The following is a 22,869-nucleotide window of genomic DNA, read 5'->3' as shown; positions in this document are numbered from 1 at the left end:
CTTCTCTTACAAAATTTTTAGGGGGGGGGCCAAAAAAAAATTCAAATAAAAAAGCTTACATCTTTCTCTAAGGCAGTTTTTTTTGGGGGGGAGGGGGGGAAATAAATTAAGGTTTTTTTTTTTTTGTTTGTTTTTTCAACCAGCTCTACAGAAGAATTACTATAGTTTAATTAATCCACTTAGGACACTAATGAGAGATGAAGGTCTGAATTTCTGCTGGTATAAAATGGTGTAGTACTGTTTAAGTTAATGGACCTGTGCTAGTCAACACCAGCAAAGAATTTGGCCAGTTATACTTATGTTGGCAATTTAGGACACTAACGCTAATGTAGAAATGGGGAGTGGGCCCTGTAATAACACACTGACCCAGCTGGGGAAGTGGGTTAATAAGAAATGTCAGTATTAAATGTCCTCTCTGGCCTAGGTCTAGTAGTCTGGGATAAGTGTCAAGCATATTGGAATTTTAAAATAAATTAATACATTAACTTCTCTGATTTAAATATCAGCAAATACAAGGTTGTCGTCCTTTAAACAAGGGGGAAAAGAAACCCTAATTTGTGTAGTGTTTTCAAGACCACCTGAATCAGGGGGCCTGATCGAACTTCCATTGAATCAATGGCAAAACGGCCTGTTGCATTCCACAGGAGTTGGATCAGACTTTCTGTGAGCAGATCGCTCAGTGTAAGTAATACTGGTCATCTGTGTATCAAGTGTCATTACAGTAGCTGCTCCCAGAAAGTCATCAAAAGGGCATGGCAGTCACTGTGTAACACAACTAAACTGTAATGTTAATGCTTCAATTTCATTCCTGTTGTGTAGTGCATATTGTTTTAATACTTTTAAATAGCAGATTATTGATCTCAACAGCTGTTTGTTACTTGATGCATAGCAAGTTGGGGGAGGGCAGAGGGGTGTTAATGAAACTTTGCATGTGTGTAGAGGTTGATATGCGTTACAGGATGCATTAGGTTTGCATTCTGTAACCTTGACGTACAACGTTATGTTCTGTCTATACAGGCTCTTTGGCTGGACTTTTATTTTTCCTCTTGTACTTTTGTGAGGTCAACTGAACACCTACAAATGAAACACTTTGGTAACTTAACTTAAGCAAAGAGTATGTTATATTGGCGCCCACGTTGGCTGAACTGGGTTTTTGGGTTCTTATCTTAGTCTGATTATTAGAGCTGGTCAAAAAAAAAAACTTGTCAGACACTTTGAAGAAAAATGGTATTTTCTTTTTGTTTAAAATTTCTTCCACTCTCTCCTCCACCCTTTTCCTGTTTCTATTTTGCTACCAGGAAAGGAGGATAAAAAAGGAGAGGGAAGCAAATTATTTAAATTTGCAATTTTGAAAAATTAACATTTTTGTTCAAATTTCCCATAAAAAAACTGGCCTTTTTGCCTGCTCTAATAATTACATCATGCCGTTTTGCTTAGTGGAGATCTAATTGGTGGTCGTTCTACTTTCTAAATCAGATAGAGATCTGATCAAAAACTTACCAGGGGCAAATTCAAGTCTGTGGAAGGTTAAGGGCCCTTAGCACAGATTTGTTTACCTACAGAACAAGGCAAATTATTGATAGCTTGTGTATGTTAATAGCAACCTGTTTGAGGAGGTTTTTTGGTGCTGAATGACAGATTTTAGGAAAGGTATGAGAATGACTTGAATCTCCTCTTTGGGGACTGATCCTGCATTCCTTGGGCAGTCAGAACTCCCACTGACTTGAGATTTGGCTGTCCAAGAAATGCACGATTAGGTCCTTAAACTACAGGGGAGCAGTGCTTCAAGCTGCCTGCATTATTCAGTTGTCTCAGACAGGATACGGAGCACCTGTTTCCAGGGCTGAGAAGGTAGAGTACGGAGACTGAATATTCAAGTCTATAAGGTGGTGGTTTTTTGTGTGATGGGTCTTATGTCTCTGGAGGTATCTGGTAGGCTTTTCCCCCCACTGTTCCTACCACTGTCTTAGCACAACATGTGATAGCCACAACAGGAACACTAATGTAGACTGGATGCTGGAGTTTGAACCATCATGCTGCGCTACTCTGCTCAGAGCAGGTTTAAATGATACAGTGCTTGAAACACAAGCTGACCCCAGTAGCTTGTCTATGTTAGAGCCCCACTGCTGCTATCACTGATGGAGATGAGCCAGCATTAGCAACAATGAGAGGAGGTTTTAGAGGAGAAAAAAGCCTATTGTAGGTAAGGGCTTAATGGCCCTATTTACATTGACCAAGGAAAGAGTGTTAGCACGAGAGCTGGTTTAAAAAAAAAAAAAAAAAGGTGTTGGGAGAGATCCAAAATTTTGCCAACATTTCTACTGAATTTTTCCCAACGTCAAAATTTTACCAATTTCAAGAAAAGTGACCAGCTCTAGTTAGTGGCTCTGTAGTGAACTGTGCTTTGGGTTAATACAGAGGTGTTAGCCTAATTTCTTTGGCCAGGGTGAAGAGGGCCTCGGTAACCAATTATGTGGGCAAATTTAATTTAGCTGCATAGTTTTGATGATCAGTATCATTTGGCTGTTTAGCACTTGCTGTTGCAGATGGGAAGAACTGCCAGAATAGCAAGAGATGCTCGATGCTTGCTCCCAAATAGACTTGGGTAGCACATGCTCTCGTGCACGAGAGACTAGGGATTGTGCATTTGTCTCCTTTTGCTTAGAGCTGATTCTGGTCGTCCAATAGCAAGAACTCTAGCCTCCCATTTCTTAGGTATAAATCCTTCTTTGCAAGGTATCTGAACCTCAAAGCCTGTACATGTAAGTAGAGCCCAAATCTATTTAGGGTGCAACGCTGCAGTCCTGTCTTGGGCAAAACTCCCCGGTATGATCCATGATGTGAATTTTGCATGGGCAAGCTTCTAAGAGAGCTGAGGGGAAACGAACATTAAGCAGTCATCCCGGTTATCAGACGCTCATACCAATAGACTGGGAGGGTAGTTGCTTTCATTGCAGATTTTAATCTGTAGTTTGAGTCAATAAAATCCATTGCGCTGTATAATTTACTGGCAGTTGCTCCAGTAAGCAGGAGAGGAACCTTTTTTTAACTAGATCTCACCAGAGCACATCCTCTACCCACAGCCATGTCCTTGCTCATCACTTAACCTTTTCACTGCTGCACAGAAGAGCCTGTGCCTGTCTAGGTGCTTATACCATGCCCACCACCATGATATCGGAGTGCTTTAGTGTACCCCTTTTAAACAAATGGAGGAGAATACACCTGAAATGCTTCACAGAAGGGAATTTTTAGATATTAAAACTCTTGGGACTTTAATCATGTTCAATAACCAGGCTATTGCTATCCACAGCTATAATATGGTTACTGAAGACAATTAAGATCCACTCTGTACTACATGGACCATGTTTCAGCCAGTTGCCTTGATAGTTGAATCTGCAGTGTAGATCAGCCCTAAACCAGTCCAGAGTGAGGCTGCACTAAGACATTCCTCTAGGTTTTATCTCCTGCTCTGTATAGCAACCTAGTTAAATGCAGTGATTAAAACCTATATTTGCAAGACATAGCCTCACCATGTAGCTTAGCCTAGCACTCTGTACCTCATAGACAGATGCAGATCATCATACGTATGTATGGGTTGCTGTAGTTAAGGGCACTATTCAGCCAGGTCTGTGCTACAATAAATTCCACTGTAAATGTTACATTGCATTCCTTACATTGTGGGGTTTGGGTTTTTGGAGGGACAATAAACTAAAAGTCTTGCAGCTTTTTAACTGTAAAGTAATCCTTAGGTTACTTTCTTTTCTTTTCTTTTTTTTGGGGCTAAAACTTGAAGCATAGTGGAAAATATGTATTAATAAAACTGGATGTCCTTGATATATTTCCTGCACCCACTTTGAACTTGCACACAATTTTATTTGTTAACTGGATGTTAGTGTCACAGCTGTAACAGTAGAGCTGTTGACTTTTCTGGCACCATTCTTAGTGGAGTGAATCACTGTGGCCTGTAGAGATGGCATAAAGCCCTCTGGACAACTTATGCTGCGTGTCAGGCCTATGAAGAAAGGTGTGGGCAGGGGTCCCCTCTATGCACCACAGAGGGGATCTCTTTGGGGTAGGCTGGCACTTAAATGGATCCAGTGTCCAGCAACCACCCTGTAGAGGAATTGCAGCTATTCCACCCTACAGACTGGAACAGACCATGCATGACTGTTCTGTAACCCCGGTCTTCCCAACATATACCCCGTCTTGTCTTCTACCCTGCCCAAAGCCCATTTCCCTGGGCTTGGTGCAGGGAGAATTTCACTCCACATGAATACTTTAGTATGCTACAGAGCAGTAAATGTTGCACTTACAGTATGTTTAAATACTGGTATATTTTGAGAATTACTGTAAATTCTATTGTGGGAGCCATTCAGTTTGCTTCATTGCACAGACTGTACTTACGTTTATTGCATGGTTATTTTTAGTCCTTGTGCCTTTACTCGCCTGCCATGAGACTACAGATTTTTTTCCTCCACATTTTATCTGCTATTTTGGGCACATATATAATTTTTTTTCCCCATTTGATCTTCATCTCTGCGTTTCATGTACTGTAAAGGTGTATATATAAAATAGACCCGATTTGTATTTCATGTGCCTCAATGGGATGTAAAAAAAAAAAAAAAAAAATACTCATTTTGTACAGGTTTTTCTTAGAAGCACTATGTCATGTCCTAACCTACTTAGCAAATTAAATTTAAAAATAATTAGCAGTTCTCTGTTTTATTTTAGAAGCATCATATTGGATGCATGGTATCTTTTGTAAAGTGATGTCACACACACACAAACGCTAATCTATTGTGCTAGTGTCATTTATTATAAGGCCAGTTGTATCTTGTCCATATCAGTGAATTCAAAATAACTAAACCTCTCAATTTAGTTAGATCTTGATTTGACAATGATGGTTTCTATTCACTGTAGAGGCGAGCGGTTTCCTTTTACTTCAAATGACCAGGAGACAAAAATCTCTTTCAGACAAGCAGCTCATTTCAGGTCAATTTCAGTTTAAGGAGTAGATTTTTGGCGATTCGTTTTGCCAGCTGAACCCAAAAGTGAAATCCGAGGACCTACCGATTCCCACACTGTATCAAAGTTAAAATGCTTTGCAGTTCATCCTGGGATTCTTAGCTCTACTCTCTCATGCTGAGTGGGAATTTCTCCAAAGAATGGGCTTCGGGGTGCAAGATGTCAGTTTGAAAATAAATGTGGTGATACAACATGGGGCTGGAATAAGTAACTTGCTGTCCGAAGGGAAGATCTACACATACTTTTTGTACCGATTTAACTGGCAGTTTATATCGTTAGATCAGAACAGTTCCCTGCTCTGGACAGTTATGCTGGTATAAAAAAACAAAAGGTGCTTATGTTGGGTTAGTTTTAAGCTCTACTGCTAGACCAGTATCACTGCAGCTGCACAATGGGTTTTGCATGATTTGATTACAGTGATTTCTACATCAATACAGATCAAATGGTACAAAAGTTGTGCAGAAATGTCCTAATGAGCAGTGCATAGGGATCCCCTCTATGGCCTCTTCAGAAGAATGTCTCCCCCCCCGAGCTTTCACATTGCCCATAAAGCTGCCGTGTGCTGTCTGTGGGTTTGGTCAATGGTAAAACGCCCAGTGACTTCAGTGGAGGGCTTAATCCAAAACATGAAGTCAAGGAACAGACTCCTGTTGGCTTTGGATCAGGTCCTGAATACACCAGAGCAGGGGTTCTCAAACTTCATTGCACCACGACCCCCTTCTGACTCCCAGGGCAGAAGCCCTTGGGCTTTGGCCTCAGGTGGTGGGGCTTGGGCTTCAGTCAGTCTAATGCCAGCCCTGACGATCCCATAAAAATGGGCTTGTGACCCACTTGGGGGTCCAGACCCACAGTTTGAGAACTGCTGCATTAAAGCATGACAGTAATACCAATACATCAAGGATTTCAAAGCACTTTACAGACGGGGAAACTAAGGTGCAGGCCTCATGTGCATCCTTGGGCTGTTAAAGCAGACCCAGGAGCAGAAGCAAGGCCTCCGGCTTCTCAGTATAGTTCCTGCTCATTGGGCCAGAGAATCAGAAACCAGAGTAGGAGGTGGGATCCTCTCTATCGCTGGCCAGCCAGGGACCTGGCTTGAAAATTGCTTAGTGTCCCCAGAGCTGCGCCAGATGAAATTGATGGGAGCTGAAGACCATTTGGAATTTGAGGGTGCTCATCTCCTTAAACGATCAGGCCCCTGAATTGTGCCTTACATCATATTTTCTAGTGGTTTGTCCATACCCGGTATACAGCATCGGCTCTAAGAGTGATCAATCTATCGGGGATCGATTTGTCGCATCTAGTGTAGACGCGATAAATCGATCCCCGATCGCTCTGCCATGGACTCCGGAACTCCACCACGGCGAGAGGCGGAAGCGGAGTCGACGGGGGAGCGGTGGCCGTCGATCCCGCGCCACTAGGACGCGAAGTAAGTGATTCTAAGTCGATCTAAGATTCGTCTACTTCAGCTACGCTATTCTCGTAGCTGAAGTTGCGTATCTTAGATCGATCTTCCCCCCCTAGTGTAGACCAGGCCTTAGAGACAGTGTGAAAACACATCATGGCATATTGCAAAAAATCCCCAAGAAACTATGGTTTGTGAGTACCTCATTCCAATTCCCGTAGAGCAGAAGTACATTGAAATGAATCTGTTGCCCACTTCACAGACCACGGGATTGTAAAACTGCTTTGAGGGGATGATTTTTGAATTTCAAAGATTGCTTGGTATGAACCATAACAAAACCCATCACCTGGTTACTGAAACAGACCTGAAATGGATAGCCTACTAAAATGGCATGATTATTTTTAATTTCATCCTGTTAATTACAACACAAGTGGAATAAATATTGTTGCAGTGTGTCACCAGATCACTTTCTCTGTATTTTCTTGTGATATATTTTATGGAAAAATGCTATTCTCGCTAATGCTGATCATTACAGGTAGCTGTAATGTTGTACAAACAGATGTGTAAATAAATTATTTGCTTTTCCTGCATGACTAAAAGGCAATGTCTTTACTGGGGGTGACTAACCTAACCTTTTCCTTTGCCACAAGCCCCACTTATACACTGCGTATTTCAGATCACTCTAAACCTTTAACTCTGTGCTTTGAGTTCAGAGAGAGGGCAGGATTGGAAGAGCCCTCAGTTACATCCATGCCAACCCCATTAACTTCAGTATTATTGGATGGCTGGCATGGGGGGATAGATTTGGCTCAGTATGTTCTTTACCTGACACACTTATGTTGAGATTCCAGGAGTTTGTAGGATACATAATGTTACTACTTCATGGGAATGATCTTTTAATTCCTCCAAGCATTCCTCTTTTAAGTCCAGGGGAACTCCAGCTGTGGTCAGTTTGCAGGATCAGGACACAGCTCCTGCATCTGGATCCAGTATAGATCATTTGCTGAGCCATGTGGTTAATTGGTGCATGTTTTGATTCCTTAATTTGGGGGAGGGAGCTGCACAATTCATAAGTAGCAAGTTACAGTAAATCTAAGAATTATGGGTATTACAATAGAGCTAAGGCCTCAAATGGGGCCATGTGCATATATTAGATAGTTGTACATACATCTCTCTGACTCGGTGACATGTTATTCAACTCCAGTATTGACCAACTGGAGGTCATTTAGCTGTGCCAGTAGTTTACTACATGTATGGGCTATATCAGCTAAGGCATATTTACCTCCATCCACATTACCTTGCAACAAATGGAAGTCTTTATTGCTGTCAGCCCTACCGGCCACCTTTCTACTCTTAAATGTGACTGGTGAAGTAATGTTTAGCTTGCATCCACACAGCAGCTGTTTTCCCATCAGAGCACCGTTTGTAGGAATGCATCCTGGGGAAACGGGAGCATCTCTGTCCAGCAGAGACCCAAGGGGATGGAGTTCCTGAGAGACATGCAGCCTCAGCAGCACATAAAGCAAGACCCGCTGTGGAGTCAGATTCCCCATTACACAGAGCCCAACCTGCTGACCTAGCTCTGTTACCAATACTGAGTAGAACCATGTTGTCAAGGCTGGTTCCCCACTTTGAACCTTAGGGTACAAATGTAGGGGCCTGCATAAAAACTTCTAAGCTTATCTACCAGCTTAGCTTTGGTCCGCTGCCACCATCACAAGAATTCCCTCCCTGGGAAGCCTTGAGAACCTTTCACCAATTCCCTGGTGAACACAGATCCAAACCCCCTTGGATCTTAAAACAAGGAGAAGTTAACCATCCCCCCTCCTTCCTTCCACCCTCCTTTCACCAACTCCTGGTGAATACAGATCCAAACCCCCTTGGATCTTAAAACAAGGAGAAATCAATCTGGTTCTTAAAAAAGAAGGCTTTTAATTAAAGAAAAAGGTAAAAATCATCTCTGTAAAATCAATATGGAGAATAACTTTACAGGGTAATCAAACTTAAAGACTCAGAGGACCCCCCTCTGTCTTAGGTTCAAAGTACAGCAAACAAAGATACACACTCTGGTAAAAAGGTACATTTACAAGTTGAGAAAACAAAGTAAATCTAAGACGCCTTGCTGTCTTTTTACTTACTAGTTTGAAATAGGAGAGACTTGTTTAGAAAGATGGGGAGAACCTGGATTGATGTCTGGTCCCTCTCAGTCCCAAGAGCGAACCACCCCTTAAAACAAAGAGCACACACAAAAGCCTTTCCCCCCCCAAGATTTGAAAGTATCTTGTCTCCTTATTGGTTCTTGGGGTCAGGTGTCAGCCAGGTTACCCGAGCTTCTTAACCCTTTACAGGTAAAAGGATTTGGAGTCTCTGTACACAGAGAGCTGTTACCCTTCCCTTCATAGTTATGACACGCCCCCCAAATCACAGATAGTGTTGGACGTTCGGTTCCACACTGGCTGTGATTTGTTCCTGGAGTTCTAGGAGAAAACAGAGTTAATAAGACATACTACTGATTATATAAAAACTAACAATGTTTCATTCCAAGAACAATTGTTAACCAGTTAACTCTGGGAAACTTTCCCGGGAGAGTGCATCAGCCACTTTGTTAGAAGCTCCCGAAATGTGTTGTATTTCAAAATCAAAATTTTGGAGAGCTAAACTCCACCGAAGAAGTTTTTTGTTATTTCCCTTGGCGGTATGAAGCCACTGTAGCGCAGCATGGTCTGTTTGTAGTTGGAAACGCCGTCCCCAAACATATGGGCGTAGCTTTTCCAGCGCGTACACAATGGCGTAGCATTCCTTTTTGCTGATTGACCAGTGACTTTCCCTCTCAGACAGTTTTTTGCTGAGAAACACGACAGGATGGAATTCTTGATCCGGTCCTTCCTGCATTAAAACTGCTCCCACGCCTCTCTCGGAAGCATCTGTGGTTACTAGGAACGGTTTGTCAAAGTCTGGGGCCCTTAGCACAGGGTCAGACATGAGTGTTGCCTTAAGCTGGTTAAAGGCCTTTTGACACTTATCAGTCCACTGAACTGCATTTGGCTGTTTCTTTCTGGTTAGGTCTGTCAGCGGGGCGGCGATTTGGCTGTAGTGTGGTACAAATCGCCTATAATATCCGGCCAAGCCTAAGAAGGATTGGACCTGTTTCTTTGACTTTGGAACCGGCCACCTTTGGATAGCATCCACTTTGGCCTGTAGGGGATTTATAGTTCCTTGACCCACCTGGTGCCCCAGGTACGTCACTCTGTTTTGGCCTATTTGACACTTTTTAGCCTTAACAGTTAGTCCTGCCTGTCGGATGCGCTCGAAGACTTTTCTCAGGTGCTCCAGGTGTTCTGTCCATGAATCAGAAAAAATGGCCACATCATCGAGGTAGGCAACTGCAGATTCTCCCAATCCCGCTAGGAGACCATCTACAAGTCTTTGGAAGGTGGCGGGTGCATTTCGCAACCCGAAAGGGAGTACATTGAATTCGTACACCCCTGCCTGGGTGACGAAGGCTGACCTTTCCTTAGCGGGTTTATCTAGTGGTACTTGCCAGTACCCTTTGGTTAAATCTAAAGTAGAGATGAATTGGGCATGTCCCAATTTTTCCAATAGCTCATCTGTGCGTGGCATTGGATAGTTGTCAGGACGAGTTACAGCATTTAGCTTACGGTAGTCCACGCAAAAGCGTATTTCCCCATCTGGTTTGGGAACTAGAACCACTGGAGATGCCCATGCACTGTTAGAGGGGCGGATTATACCCATCTGTAGCATGTCCTGGATCTCCCTTTGTATAGCCGCTTGGGCATGAGGTGACTCCCGGTAGGGTGGGGTTCTAATTGGGTGAGCATTACCTGTGTCAATGGAGTGGTATGCCCGTTCGGTCCGTCCTGGAGTGGCTGAGAAAATCGGTGCAAAGCTTGTGCACAGCTCCTTGATCTGCTGTCGCTGCAGACGTCCCAGGGTCGTGGAGAGGTTCACCTCTTCCACGCCACCATTCCTTTTTCCTTCGTAGTAGACACCTGCCGGCCACTCCGCGTCATCTGTTTCCTGGGCTGTAAACTGGCAAACGTTTAATTCTCTGGAATAAAAGGGCTTAAGAGAATTAACATGGTATACCTTAGGCTTTATGTTGGAGGTGGGGGAGGCTATGAGATAGTTAACAGCTCCTAGGCGCTCCTGGACCGTGAATGGTCCTTCCCACGACGCTTCCATTTTATGGGCCTGGAGCGCCTTTAAGACCATGACTTGGTCTCCTACTTTGAAGGACCGTTCTCTGGAATGTTTATCATACCAGGCCTTTTGCTCTTCCTGAGCATCCTTTAGGTTTTCTTTAGCAAGGGCTAAAGAGTGTCGGAGGGTGTTTTGTAGGTTGCTTACAAAGTCTAGAATGTTAGTTCCTGGAGAAGGCGTAAACCCCTCCCATTGCTGCTTCACCAACTGTAATGGCCCCTTAACCTCGCGGCCATACACAAGTTCAAATGGTGAAAACCCTAAACTGGGATGTGGTACAGCCCTGTAGGCAAAAAGCAACTGCTGCAACACTAGGTCCCAATCATTGGAGTGTTCATTTATGAATTTACGTATCATGGCCCCCAAAGTTCCATTAAACCTCTCCACCAGACCATTGGTTTGATGGTGATGAGGGGTGGCAACCAAGTGATTCACCCCATGAGCTTCCCACAGGGTTTTCATGTTCCCTGCCAGGAAATTAGTTCCCGAATCTGTAAGGATGTCGGAGGGCCAACCTACCCTGGCAAAAATGTCTGCTAATGCCTGGCACACACTTTTAGTCTTGGTGTTGCTTAAGGGTACAGCTTCCGGCCATCGGGTAGCAAAATCCATGAAAGTCAGTACGTACTGCTTTCCTCTGGGTGTCTTCTTTGGGAAAGGACCCAGAATATCCACAGCTACTCGCTGAAATGGGACCTCAATTATGGGTAGTGGCTGGAGAGGGGCTTTAACCTGGTCTTGGGGCTTTCCCACTCGTTGGCACACCTCACAAGACCGGACATAATTAGCAACGTCCTTGTCCATTCCCTCCCAGTGGAAGGACTTCCCCAACCGGTCTTTGGTTCTGTTCACCCCAGAATGGCCACTGGGATGATCATGGGCTAAGCTCAAGAGCTTTACCCGATACTTAATGGGAACCACCAACTGTCTTTGAGGATGCCAGTCTTCCTGGTGCCCACCAGAAAGAGTTTCCTTGTATAAAAGTCCTTGTTCTACAACAAACCGGGATCGGTTAGAAGAGCTGAGAGGCGGTGGGGTGCTCCGTGCCGCCGCCCAAGCTTTCTGAAGGCTGTCATCTGCTTCCTGCTTGGCCTGGAACTGTTCCCTTGATGCTGGAGACATCAGTTCCTCCTTGGACTGTGGACTGGGGCTTGGTCCCTCTGGAAGCGATGTAGGTGCTGGGGCTGTTTCCACTGACCGTGAACCGCTGTCCGCTGGTGCACTATGTGGTATCTCAGGCTCTGGCTGAGCCTCTTGGGTAGGGTTATCTGCTGCTTCCGCCAGTTCAGGCTCGCTGGTGCCCTCTGGCATTGGAGTTGTAGACGGGTTTGCAAGCGCTGGACTCCGTGCCGGCAATGGTTCTGGTGCTGGTTGCGTTGCCAGTTCCGGTTCCGGGACTGGCTTTGGCTGGGTCTCTGGGATTGGATCCACTACGGCTGTTGCAGTCGTTGGCAGGGGATCCGGTTCCACCACCTGTGTTTGGGTCTCCGGTAACACAGACGGGGCCCTGGTGGACGGCTCAGGAACAGGGATGGGGGTGAAAGCTTGCTTAGCCTGGCTGCGGGTGACTATTCCCACCCTCTTGGCTAGCTTCACATGGTTGGCCAAGTCTTCCCCCAGCAGCATGGGGATGGGATAATTGTCATAGACTGCAAAAGACCACATTCCTGCCCAGCCCTTGTACTGGACATGCAACTGGGCTGTAGGCAAGGTTACAGACTGTGACACGAAGGGTTGAATTGTCACTGTAGCCTCCGGGTTGATGAGTTTGGGGTCCACTAGGGATTGGTGGATAGTTGACACTTGTGCCCCAGTGTCCCTCCAAGCGATAACCTTCTTTCCGCCCACTCTCAAGGTTTCCCTTCGCTCCGAGGGTATGAGAGAGGCATCTGGGTCTGGGGATCTTTGGTGTGATTGGGGTGTAATGAACTGTAATCGGTTAGGGTTCTTGGGGCAGTGAGCCTTTATATGCCCCAGTTCATTACATTTAAAACATCGCCCTGCTAAGGTATCACCGGGGCGATGTTGGTTGATGGAGACTGGTGTGGTGGGGTGAGAAGGCGTCTGGGGTTTCCCTTGGGATGTGGGTGGGGCCTTGGGTTGTCCCCGGTGGTAAGGTTTTGTTTCGGCTTGCCCCTTCTGATATTCGCTCCAACTGCTACTAGCTTTTTTCTTTTCTGTCACCTCCACCCATTTGGCTCCAATCTCCCCCGCCTCGGTTACAGTTTTGGGCTTCCCATCTAGGATGTACCTTTCTATTTCCTCAGGAACACCCTCTAAAAACTGCTCCATTTGCAATAGGAAGGGCAACTCTTCCGTAGATTTAACATTTGTTCCTGATATCCAGGCATCCCAATTTTTCCCAATGTGGTAGGCATGTCGGGTAAATGACACATCGGGTTTCCACCTTAGGGCTCTGAACCGCCGACGGGCATGCTCAGGTGTTAGCCCCATTCTGATTCTGGCCTTGTTTTTAAAAAGTTCATAACTGTTCATGTGTTCCTTAGGCATTTCAGCCGCCACCTCTGCTAAGGGTCCACTGAGCTGCGGCCTCAGCTCTACCATGTACTGGGGTGGAGGGATGTTGTATCCAAGGCAGGCCCTTTCAAAATTTTCTAAGAAGGCCTCAGTATCATTGCCTGCCTTGTAGGTAGGGAATTTCCTGGGATGGGAAGTGGTACCTGGAGAGGAGTTGTTAGGATGGTCTGATGCACCCTGCCTAGTCCTTGCTGCTTCCAGTTCCATCTCTTTTTCTTTCAGCTCCATTTCTCTCTTGTGGGCCGCCTCTTTGGCTTTCTCTTCTCTGTCTCTCAGCTCTATCTCTTTTTCTTTCAGCTCCATAGCTCTCTTGTGGGCCTCCTCTTTAGCTTTTTCTTCTTTGGTAGTCATTTTCCTGGTTTTCTTGTGCTGGGTCACACCCCTCTGCAGTTGACTGAAATTGGGATGTACTTAGCTTTGGCTGCTGCTGAGTTAACAGAGACTTTCTAACAAGCTACTCCCGAGGATGTAAAAAGAAAAAAAAACAATTCAACTTGTAAATTGCCTTTACCAGTTAGTCAAAGTTTGCTCCCTTTGAACCCTTCTCTTAACAAAGGACCTCGTTAAAAAAACTTAACACCTCTGCCTTCAGGCAAGGAGAGATAAGATATGCATCTACCTTCAGCTCTGCTTTCCAAGCAGCTAGAAGGAAAAAAAAAAATCTCTTACTGGCTTTGGGTCTAAAACGATCCCACCGCTGCCACCATGTCAAGGCTGGTTCCCCACTTTGAACCTTAGGGTACAAATGTAGGGGCCTGCATAAAAACTTCTAAGCTTATCTACCAGCTTAGCTTTGGTCCGCTGCCACCATCACAAGAATTCCCTCCCTGGGAAGCCTTGAGAACCTTTCACCAATTCCCTGGTGAACACAGATCCAAACCCCCTTGGATCTGTGGTGTCTAGACACAAATCATGCACAGAGCCAACTGTGCCAGTAATTAGTTACAATCTCAGTTAAAGGTCAGTGTATGGACCGGACCATGCTACCACCCCAGTTTTACCACCAGCTTCCCTAACCACTCTGGAGAGGAATTTTCCTTATCCAGTTATTAGCACAAAGAGAGCCTGATGCACCAGATGCAACCAGAAACCTCTTCCAGAGTATCTCAGGAACACCCCCTCAATCTCCTTCTGTTACTGCTGCTGATTTGAATCCAGTCATTTCTACTGCACTGGAATTTGTTAGCCCACTTATTCGCCATGCACTGTTCCTCTGCTTATCTCTGCAGTTCATCTATGCATCCAGATAGCAGTAGACACTCCTTTGTAGTCTGTAGGAGAATGAGACTGTCAGATACAAATGAAGATATTTGCTGCTGTGTAAAGGTCACTTAGTACTTTAGAGAGATGGAGCCTGCCAAGACATTGCAAGAGGAATTCTCACTTCTTGCAAAGCTCTTGGCAGGAAAAAACACTATGGTAGAACTTCAGTACAGCTTCTCAGGTTTGCAAAGACTGTATTACAATGCCCAGAAGGAGTCAACAGATAGTGGTCACACTCACACGTAGAGGGAAGGGGAGAAGAGCGAGTTTTAGTTTAAGATCCTAGAGGAAGCATGAAACTCAACTTGCAGTATTCTAGTAGTAGCTTAATAAAAAATAAACATGCCATTATAAATCCCCTAATTAAAAAAAGCTTTCCTACCAATAAGTGAAATCTACCAGCTCTGAGCACTAGAGGAAGCTCCTAAAACTACAGTAAGTTCTGGAGTTGGCATCACATTAGCTCTCTAAGCCTGAATGAACGTCTCAGCTCTGCGCCACTCCAAAACTGAAATGAGCATTTCAAGGCTTGAGCAGACTTCCCCCTAACCTGGGCCCCCACACTGGAATAAGGCCTGTAGGAGGTTTAATAGTCCCTTAGCCCCACCCCTAATAGATTGGACACATCAACCCCACCACCTGATCCAAAATGGAGTCTCACAGCTAGCTGCAAACACTGGAGTCTCTTCCAGTGCTAAGGAAACTCCATCAGCACGTTATCCTAAAGGTAAACATACCTAGGACTCTAATCTGTCAGGGGGTGGGTGAGTCAGAATAGGAAAAGAGAAACCAACCATGCAGATGGGTTCCGGCAGTCTCTCTCTGGGACTAATGAAAGAATTCTAATCCAGATAGTAGATATTGCCCATTTAGCCCTGCCATGAGCCAATCCCAGAGGGCTGCATCCATACTGTGACAGATTCCAAAACAGAGATACTTGTAATTCACATCATATGAGATGAGGCTGCGTGAATATAAGCATTTAAGGGGTAACAACAGCATATGTTATCAGCACCCAGGGAAACATAGCACCTGTGGAGAAGCCAAAAGTGATGAAAAGCAGTAGCAAGACTTTCAGTTCATTCTTTATATAAACCTCTATGGCTGTCTGGAAAAGTACTCCAGAAATGTTATACCAATGCCTGCCGTTAGCACATTTGCCATTCTAACTCACTGTCATGCATCTTACACTGCTGGCAGTATAATATGATCAGGGCAAACCAACAGTCTTAGCTTCTTATATTTATCCCATTGCAAATGTAAGACTAACTCCTGTGACCATTTTACTATCTAATGTAGCTGGAGGATGGCCAGGCTTCTGTGCCACGTGCCCTTCTCCAGTAATCTTTTGCAGCTCAAAGTTTTGCTTCAGATATGGGTATCACATCTTCAAAATCTGCCATTGGGCCTGATTTGCTACTGCCCTGCACCTTCCGTCACTTGCACCTGTGCAAAATGGGTGTTGAATATTACCGATCAGATTTGGTAGCATTTTACACCTGCTTTTACTCTAGTCTAAATGACCACCTGGCCTGCAGGGGAGTGGACAATCAGGCATCTTATCTATCAGTTAAGCTTTTAATTCACCTCTCAAGTATCAAATTGTCTGGCTAGAGTCTTGGCCTCTAAAGGGGTGCAAGTGGGGGGGGGAAACTCTTTTATAATTATCAGATGATCACATAAAATCAAGAGGATTTTTTTTTGAAGTTGCTCAAACGGTTATTTTCTGAAGATCTGTGTTGCTACCTAGACTGCAGGCAGATTCTTAATACAATGTGCACCCTTTTATAATACTGCTCCTTCCAAGGCTTGACGGCGTTTCTCCTTACAAGTACATTCATGCTCGGAACTAGAGCAAAAATGGCTTATGAATAATCCATAGAGCTCTCTAGCTACCTATTATCTTCTGAGGCTTCCCATGCTTCCAAGTCTCCCTGTACTATGAAATTTTGGATATACAGCTTCATAATAGTAGGCTCAAAGAAAACGCCCCGCTCCCCCAGCTGTGTGTGCTAAACTCCATTCACAAAAGAGATGGGAGGTGATTTTGTTCCCAAAACACAACAGCAGGCCAGGCTAACAAGCTTCAGTGACCCACTTCCCAGCTTCATTACTCGCCTGTATAAAAACATCACTTGCTGGGAAAATCAAACAGCTATTACATCTGGTGGAAACCGTGCGTGAGTTCAGTGTGCCGCTATATCTGCAATATTTGAATAACAAATACGACTACTTCTTCACTATGCTGTGCACAGGATCTTTAATCCAAAACCCTCAGCTCACTTTAGAAACGGGGCGGTGATGCGGGGGGGGGGGGGGGGGAGGCAGCTGCTGAGTTCCTAGGGGTGATGGGGTCAGACTTCAGCTCTGGGGTGGCAAGCAGCAGGCTCAGGCTTCAGGGCTTTGCGCTCCGGCTGCACCGTGGCAGGCTCCCGCCCCCCGGGCTCTGGCCCCTGGGCTCATGCCCCTCCTATCACCCCTGCCGCCTCCCTACCCACCTCCCCATCCAGAGCTTAATTTGTCCCTGGTCTTGTCCAGGCTGAGTAAATCTGCTGTGAAAAGTGATATTTGTATGTTTGTTAATATCACTTTTCACAGCAGACTTAGTAACTAGCTGTGAAAAGTGATATTAACATACAAGTATCGCTTTTCACAGCAACAGGCTTACTAGCTAGCATGCTTTAAAAAAAAAAAAAAACACCAAAAGGCAAAAGAAACCACAACAAAAAAGACAAGAATGTGCAAAGCATCTTATTTGTGTTTCTCTTCTGTTTAGGTCCAGTAAAGAATAGAGACAATTGTGCATTATTTTTATTATTGAGTCTGCAAAAAAAAACAACAACCCAACACTATATAAATAAATGACAATGATTTGGACATGTGTATGTCCATATTTATTTGTTTGTTTTCTAAAGTTAATAAAATATTTTAGGAAAAATTGTCAGAGAGGTCACCAGCAAGAAGTAGTGGCTGCATTTGGAGGCCACCAAAAACTTTGTCGCGAGAACCCCTGATCTAGCTCCATTTCATAGAGGAAGAAACTGAGGCAAGATAGAGGTGAAGGGCCTTTCAGTCGCAGAGCTGGGAAAAGACCTTGTGAGTCTTGACTGTAAGCCTGGATGGCAGCAACTAGATCTTTTCCCAAAGGAGATACACCCCACATGGAACCAGTAGGTGAGCACCCTGGTCAGTTCTTGCAGTTTGGCAGGAAGGGCGCTAATCTATCTGTATTATCTTGGCATTCCTATTACACTCATCCCTGTGGTGTCTGTATCACAGGAACTATTGCTTTCTGCTGCTTTGATCAGCTGTTTTCTGTGCTTGCTGGCCCATCTAATAACATCCCTCCCTTAAATGTTATTTGCCCTAATGAATGCAGAAGGTACCATTCCAGCCAGCAAAAATCAGCGTAGACCTGTGTTTGGAACCAGCTGGCCCTAGAATCAGCAGAGGTAGAAAGGTTTAGAACATGAGTTTTGAGTATTTCAGGATTAAGCCCATTATGTATTATTCTATAACCTGTCTCGTTAACACTCCTTTGTAAAAAGCATAGGGATGATAAAGTCTATTATATCATGAGCAGGCATATGGACATCATGCATTACAATTTTGCCATAATGATGTGACTATGACACTTAGCTTGTAACCATAATGACCCAGGGATACAGCATTTTTATGAAGCTGGGGATAGATTTTTGGTGCAGGGAAAAATGGCACAATGGCCAGATTACAAAATAGACATCCTAAGAATGCTAGAGTGGTTAATTAGGCTGCTGTACACATTATTCAATAGCAGCGGAACGTCTGTATTTATGTGCAACGCTTACCCTGTTGCATTTTGCATTTGTAGGTTATGCCAATAAATTGCCCAATGTGCGTCATGAAATATTTTGATCTCTTTAGAACTGTTTGACCATTCTAAATGTGGGGTGATTAAAAAACAACATTAAAGGTCAAACATTAGACATTAAAGGTCACTACCCTGGAATGCTGTCAGTAGCAAAACATCCCCCATTGCACCTCAGCAAATTGTCTAGTGTGTCAGTGAAACACCCTAGGACCGAATTCTATCCAAATGACACTTTTGCAGATAAGATCTATCAGCACATTACCCACAAAGCATGAGCCATTTTAAAGGGCTCAACATAGTTAGTTCATTGTAATAGAGAAACATGCTATTCAGTCTCAGAGCCAACGGATCAGTTTTCTTTCATTATGCACAAAACGTTTTTTAAATGCGTGCATTAAATATTTAACCTTAATATTCATGGCCTTACTCCCACACCTCCTGAAACAGGAAGGCAGGCAAGGCAACTAAGCGCCAAAAGCACTGGTGGAAAAGTTAGACAAAATAGATCAAACTTTAATGTACAGTTCAATATTATTCCAGCAGATGGCGTTATAGGTCTTTGCAGTAAATTTTTAAAACCCCTTAGCGGGAAAAGAAGTGGCGGAGGAAGAACAAAGGAGGGGAAAGAGGGGCAGAGCATTTGAAATCTGGTATTGGGATGTCGCAATCACCTTGTTAAAACACTGCTGCCTCCAGCAAAAGCTTGAGCCAGATGCGTCAGAGAAAGGAGAAAAACAACGCAGCCAAAATAACTGTGCAACCTGGACCATATACTAATAAATTTGTTAGTCTCTAAGGTGCCACAAGTATTCCTGGACCATATAGTCACTCTCTGTATGTCTATACTGTAATTGTAGTGCGTATATTCCATCTACAGTCATGCAGGGGAGCAGGGACTGTGTCTCTTTACTGCAGACAGTGCTCATTTGCCACACCCTAGGACTGAGCAGGTTTTGACCTTTCTTGGCATGAGAGCTACTTATTACAAGCACACGGTGGCATGGTGCAGTATACTGAAGGGGTTGATTTGTATTTGTGTTGCTGTATTAATAGAAGATTCAGGGGGTGAGAGATATTGGGAGGGGGGGGCATCAGCCCTCAGTCTCCTAGGTATCGTGGCGCTATTCCCAGGCAACACAGCCAGCTCTGGGAAATAGGAGCATTCAGCTTGTTCTCTGCCAGGGAACACAGACCGCTGATTATACGCAGGCGATCATTTCCCCAAGTCCAGTGGTTCTGAAACCTTTGTACTGGTGACCCCTTTCACATAGCAGGCCTCTGAGTGCGACCCCCCTTATAAATTAAAAACACCTTTTTATATATTTAACACCATTATAAATGCTGGATGCAAAGCGGGGTTTGGGGTGGAGGCTGACAGCTCGCAACCCCCCATGTAATAACCTTGTGACCCCCTGAGGGGTCCCAACCCCCAGTTTGAGAACCCCTGCCCAAGTCTGTAGCTAGGCCCAGAGCCGCTGCTTGTGCAGGATTCAGCCTAGTCAGTCCTCTGTTGGCAAACATCTCGAGGCTGATCTTTCACTTGCAACTTGCCAAGAGTCCTCTAACATATTCATCCCAGGATGCACTTCTGCCTCTACACGCTCCTTGTTTGAGTGGGTGACACCGCTCGTTGAACAGATGCAGACCTCCTGGGGTATGTGACACAAAGTATTACGTGAAGGGAGATTAATCATACAAAGAAAACGCGACTGAATAAAAGTCGTCCTGACTTCAATGTGTAAATCTTGTGGAGTCTATATTAGCTTTCTGGAAAAGTTTTTAACTTTTGTAATAGTGCTAAACTCTGTATTTCTGTCTTGTTCCGAGCTGTGTTATCCCTTACAGGTTTGATTATAAGTGGTGGATAGTATATTAGTGACTCCTTACATACCCATCAGTAGCTAGATAAACAATAACGCCTAAGGCAAGTGCAGTTGGTCACTTGGGAGGTGATTTCCGGTGTTGTTGTTTTTTAATTTGAAAAGTAAATTTTCGTACTTAGCAAAGCAACTGTTCACTTTCCAAGCCAGCTATTTGTTGGGCTGAAGTCCTAAAACAAAGTCTCGGTCTTTACTGAATTACCCAAAGGAGGGTGGGGGGAGTGTCAGTATAACAGAATACATGTACTTGTTTTAGGATGCCATGAATCAAATAAGACTGAACAGATGCATGGATGCAAACTGACAGATACATTATTGAAAGCTAGCTACATTCAATTATATCATATAAATATTCCAGTTAAATTATACTGTTTTCAGGAGGAAGACATCAGCCACTAAAAGCCAAGTAAGGTGTGTCAATTTAAAAACTGGAAGCCAAAAAAGTTATTTCAGTGCAAAGCTACATTATGTGTCAAAACTACACCGTCCAAATTCTCCCCTAACAACAAGATATCGGGTGAAATGGCAACTGATTCGCTTCGTGGGGTCTGACCCAACATTAGCCAGAAGACTGGAGATTTAGTGGAGGTAAACCTAAAGGAGAAAACATTCCTAAAGTGGTAGTTAATATTAATGTCGTTATGATTTTATTGTATTTTATTATATAATGAATAATAATAGGATCAAACTACAACCACGAACTTTCAGGCTGTCAGGAAATACGTCCTGAGCTGACATAGTTATGTTAGACTGCAGGATGTTCTCCCAAAGGACGGGAGGGAAACCCACTTTCTTGGGACGTTTCACGTTTAGACTGGACCCTGTGCTAATAACACTTCGCTGTACGTGCGTTTAACACTCGTGAAAGGTCCCAGATTGGCAGCTGGGAAAACAGCCCGGGTTTTTAGCCAGATCTGTGGTGTGGCTACTGCTGCATCGCTATAGAAACGGAGTGAACGCTGTAGCATGAAGCGCTCCGTGGCTTAGGGGATTGGCTGTGGGTTAGGAAGCGTTGTACTTCGAGGTCGCAGGTTCAAATCTAGCCGACTTCATCAAGGCAGTGTTACTCTGGTGCCCAGATTTAAATGCAGTCTCTGCCTTGGCTGGGTAAGGATCCGCGCCCCACCTAAATGGGGGGGGAGAGAAAGAAAGCTGCGCTCTGAGGACAGCTGATATCCTCGGAGCCAAGCCACGATGGGTCTGTCTGTCCCTTCCCTCGTTTTGTTTGGGGGGGTGTCTGTCTCTGTCTCTAGGGGCAGTTGAATATCTGAAGTCTGAAAGCTCGTTCTAGAATGAGGCCTGCATTGCATGCTGCATTGCATGAGTCGTGGAAGTTTGTCCCTAGCCTGGCAACTGCTTATTTGGGAAGAGGGAGAAGTGAACGTCCGACATCCTGGTGGGGAAGGTGCATCCATAACATGCCACCTTGAAATCCCTTCTCCGGGTGGGGGGGGCGATGGACGCATGGGAAGCTTGCAGCCTAATTTGCATGGTTGCAACCACGTATCTTGGAGGGAGCAGGGTGGTACTTGCATGGACGTGGAAACGGGGCTACTTTGCTGCAGCCGGTGCTCTTTTCTCATTGGCGAGGGTTGCAGGCGGGAGATAGAGAAAGGTGCACTCGCCCCCTACACACATTCTCACGGGGGAGGATTTCATATCCATTGAAAGTTTGTCCAAGGTCGCGTTGCAACTTCTGGCGGGTTTTTCAGAGGCAAATGGAAGCACAGCAGGGAAGAGTTGGTGTGATGAATTCCAAGGTGCATTGAGGCCTGGACTACTCCTCGCAGCTTTATAGCTACTAGGGATTTTTGGGGTCCATGGGAAGGATTTTGAGGTGCCTGGGTTGGCAGTCGCGGAGGACGTGTGCACTTTGCACACAGGAGACCTGAAAGTTCGTCTCTGGCCGCTTTGCAGCTGCTGGCTTTTGCTTTAGTTGTACTAGGGGGAAGAAGTTGTAGGGGAGAAAGGGGGGGGGCGCGGTGTATTGCAACCCTCCCTCAGTCACTGCACGCATGAGTCCTGAGATATCTTGCTTGCCTGCTCTAGAGCTGCTGGTGCGTGGGGGAACTGCATGGAAGGAGCGGAGGGGGTGCAGCATTGCATTACAATCCACCCGTCCCCTCCCCTCCCCTCCGGCAGGCTGTTTTACATGCATAAGGCCGGAAAGTTTATCCGTGGCTGCTTTGGAGCGGCGGGGGTTTGGCAGCTGTGCGCTGTGCTCCGCGCGGGCAGCAGCGGATAGACCGTTGGGCCACGCGGATGGAACGCAGCCAGGGCACATAGAGCGTTGGGCCACGCGGGTGGAACGCGACCAGGGCAAATAGAACGTTGGCCCGGGCGGATGGAACGCAGGCCCGGGATCGTTGGCTGCTGCCTTCCACTGGCTGCTTTCGCCTGCTGCTAGCCCGTCAGGCGCGGTGGCCAAGTGGTAAGGCGTCGGTCTCGTAAACCGAAGATCGCGGGTTCGAACCCCGTCCGTGCCTGAAAGGGAAACCTAGCGCCCGGGCTGCTGGGGAAGGGGAGCCTGGCTCCGCCTTGTGCAGCCTCTTTTTATTTTTCAGCCTCTGCTCCGTTTATTGAGAGACACAAAGGGGGGCCCGGGCTGCAGCGCCGAGGGGACCGTGTAACCTCCCCCTGCTCCTCCCCGGGGAGGTGCTACTGCACGCAGCGGGCTCTTCTGGCGCCGC

General features: G+C 45.4%; 1 non-coding gene across 1 annotated transcript; it reads left to right on the top strand.

The window, feature by feature from the left end:
* Nucleotides 1-22,593: 22,593 nt before the first annotated feature.
* TRNAT-CGU lies at nt 22,594-22,665 on the top strand. The gene has a single exon. It is a non-coding gene; the product is annotated as a tRNA-Thr (tRNA).
* Nucleotides 22,666-22,869: the final 204 nt, after the last annotated feature.

Source organism: Terrapene carolina, unplaced genomic scaffold, assembly GCF_002925995.2.
Source record: "Terrapene carolina triunguis isolate 2854851 unplaced genomic scaffold, T_m_triunguis-2.0 Scaffold192, whole genome shotgun sequence".
NCBI classification, from domain to species: domain Eukaryota; kingdom Metazoa; phylum Chordata; order Testudines; family Emydidae; genus Terrapene; species Terrapene triunguis.
Note: the sequence above shows the minus strand (reverse complement) of the source record. Positions and strands in the feature narration are given on the sequence as shown.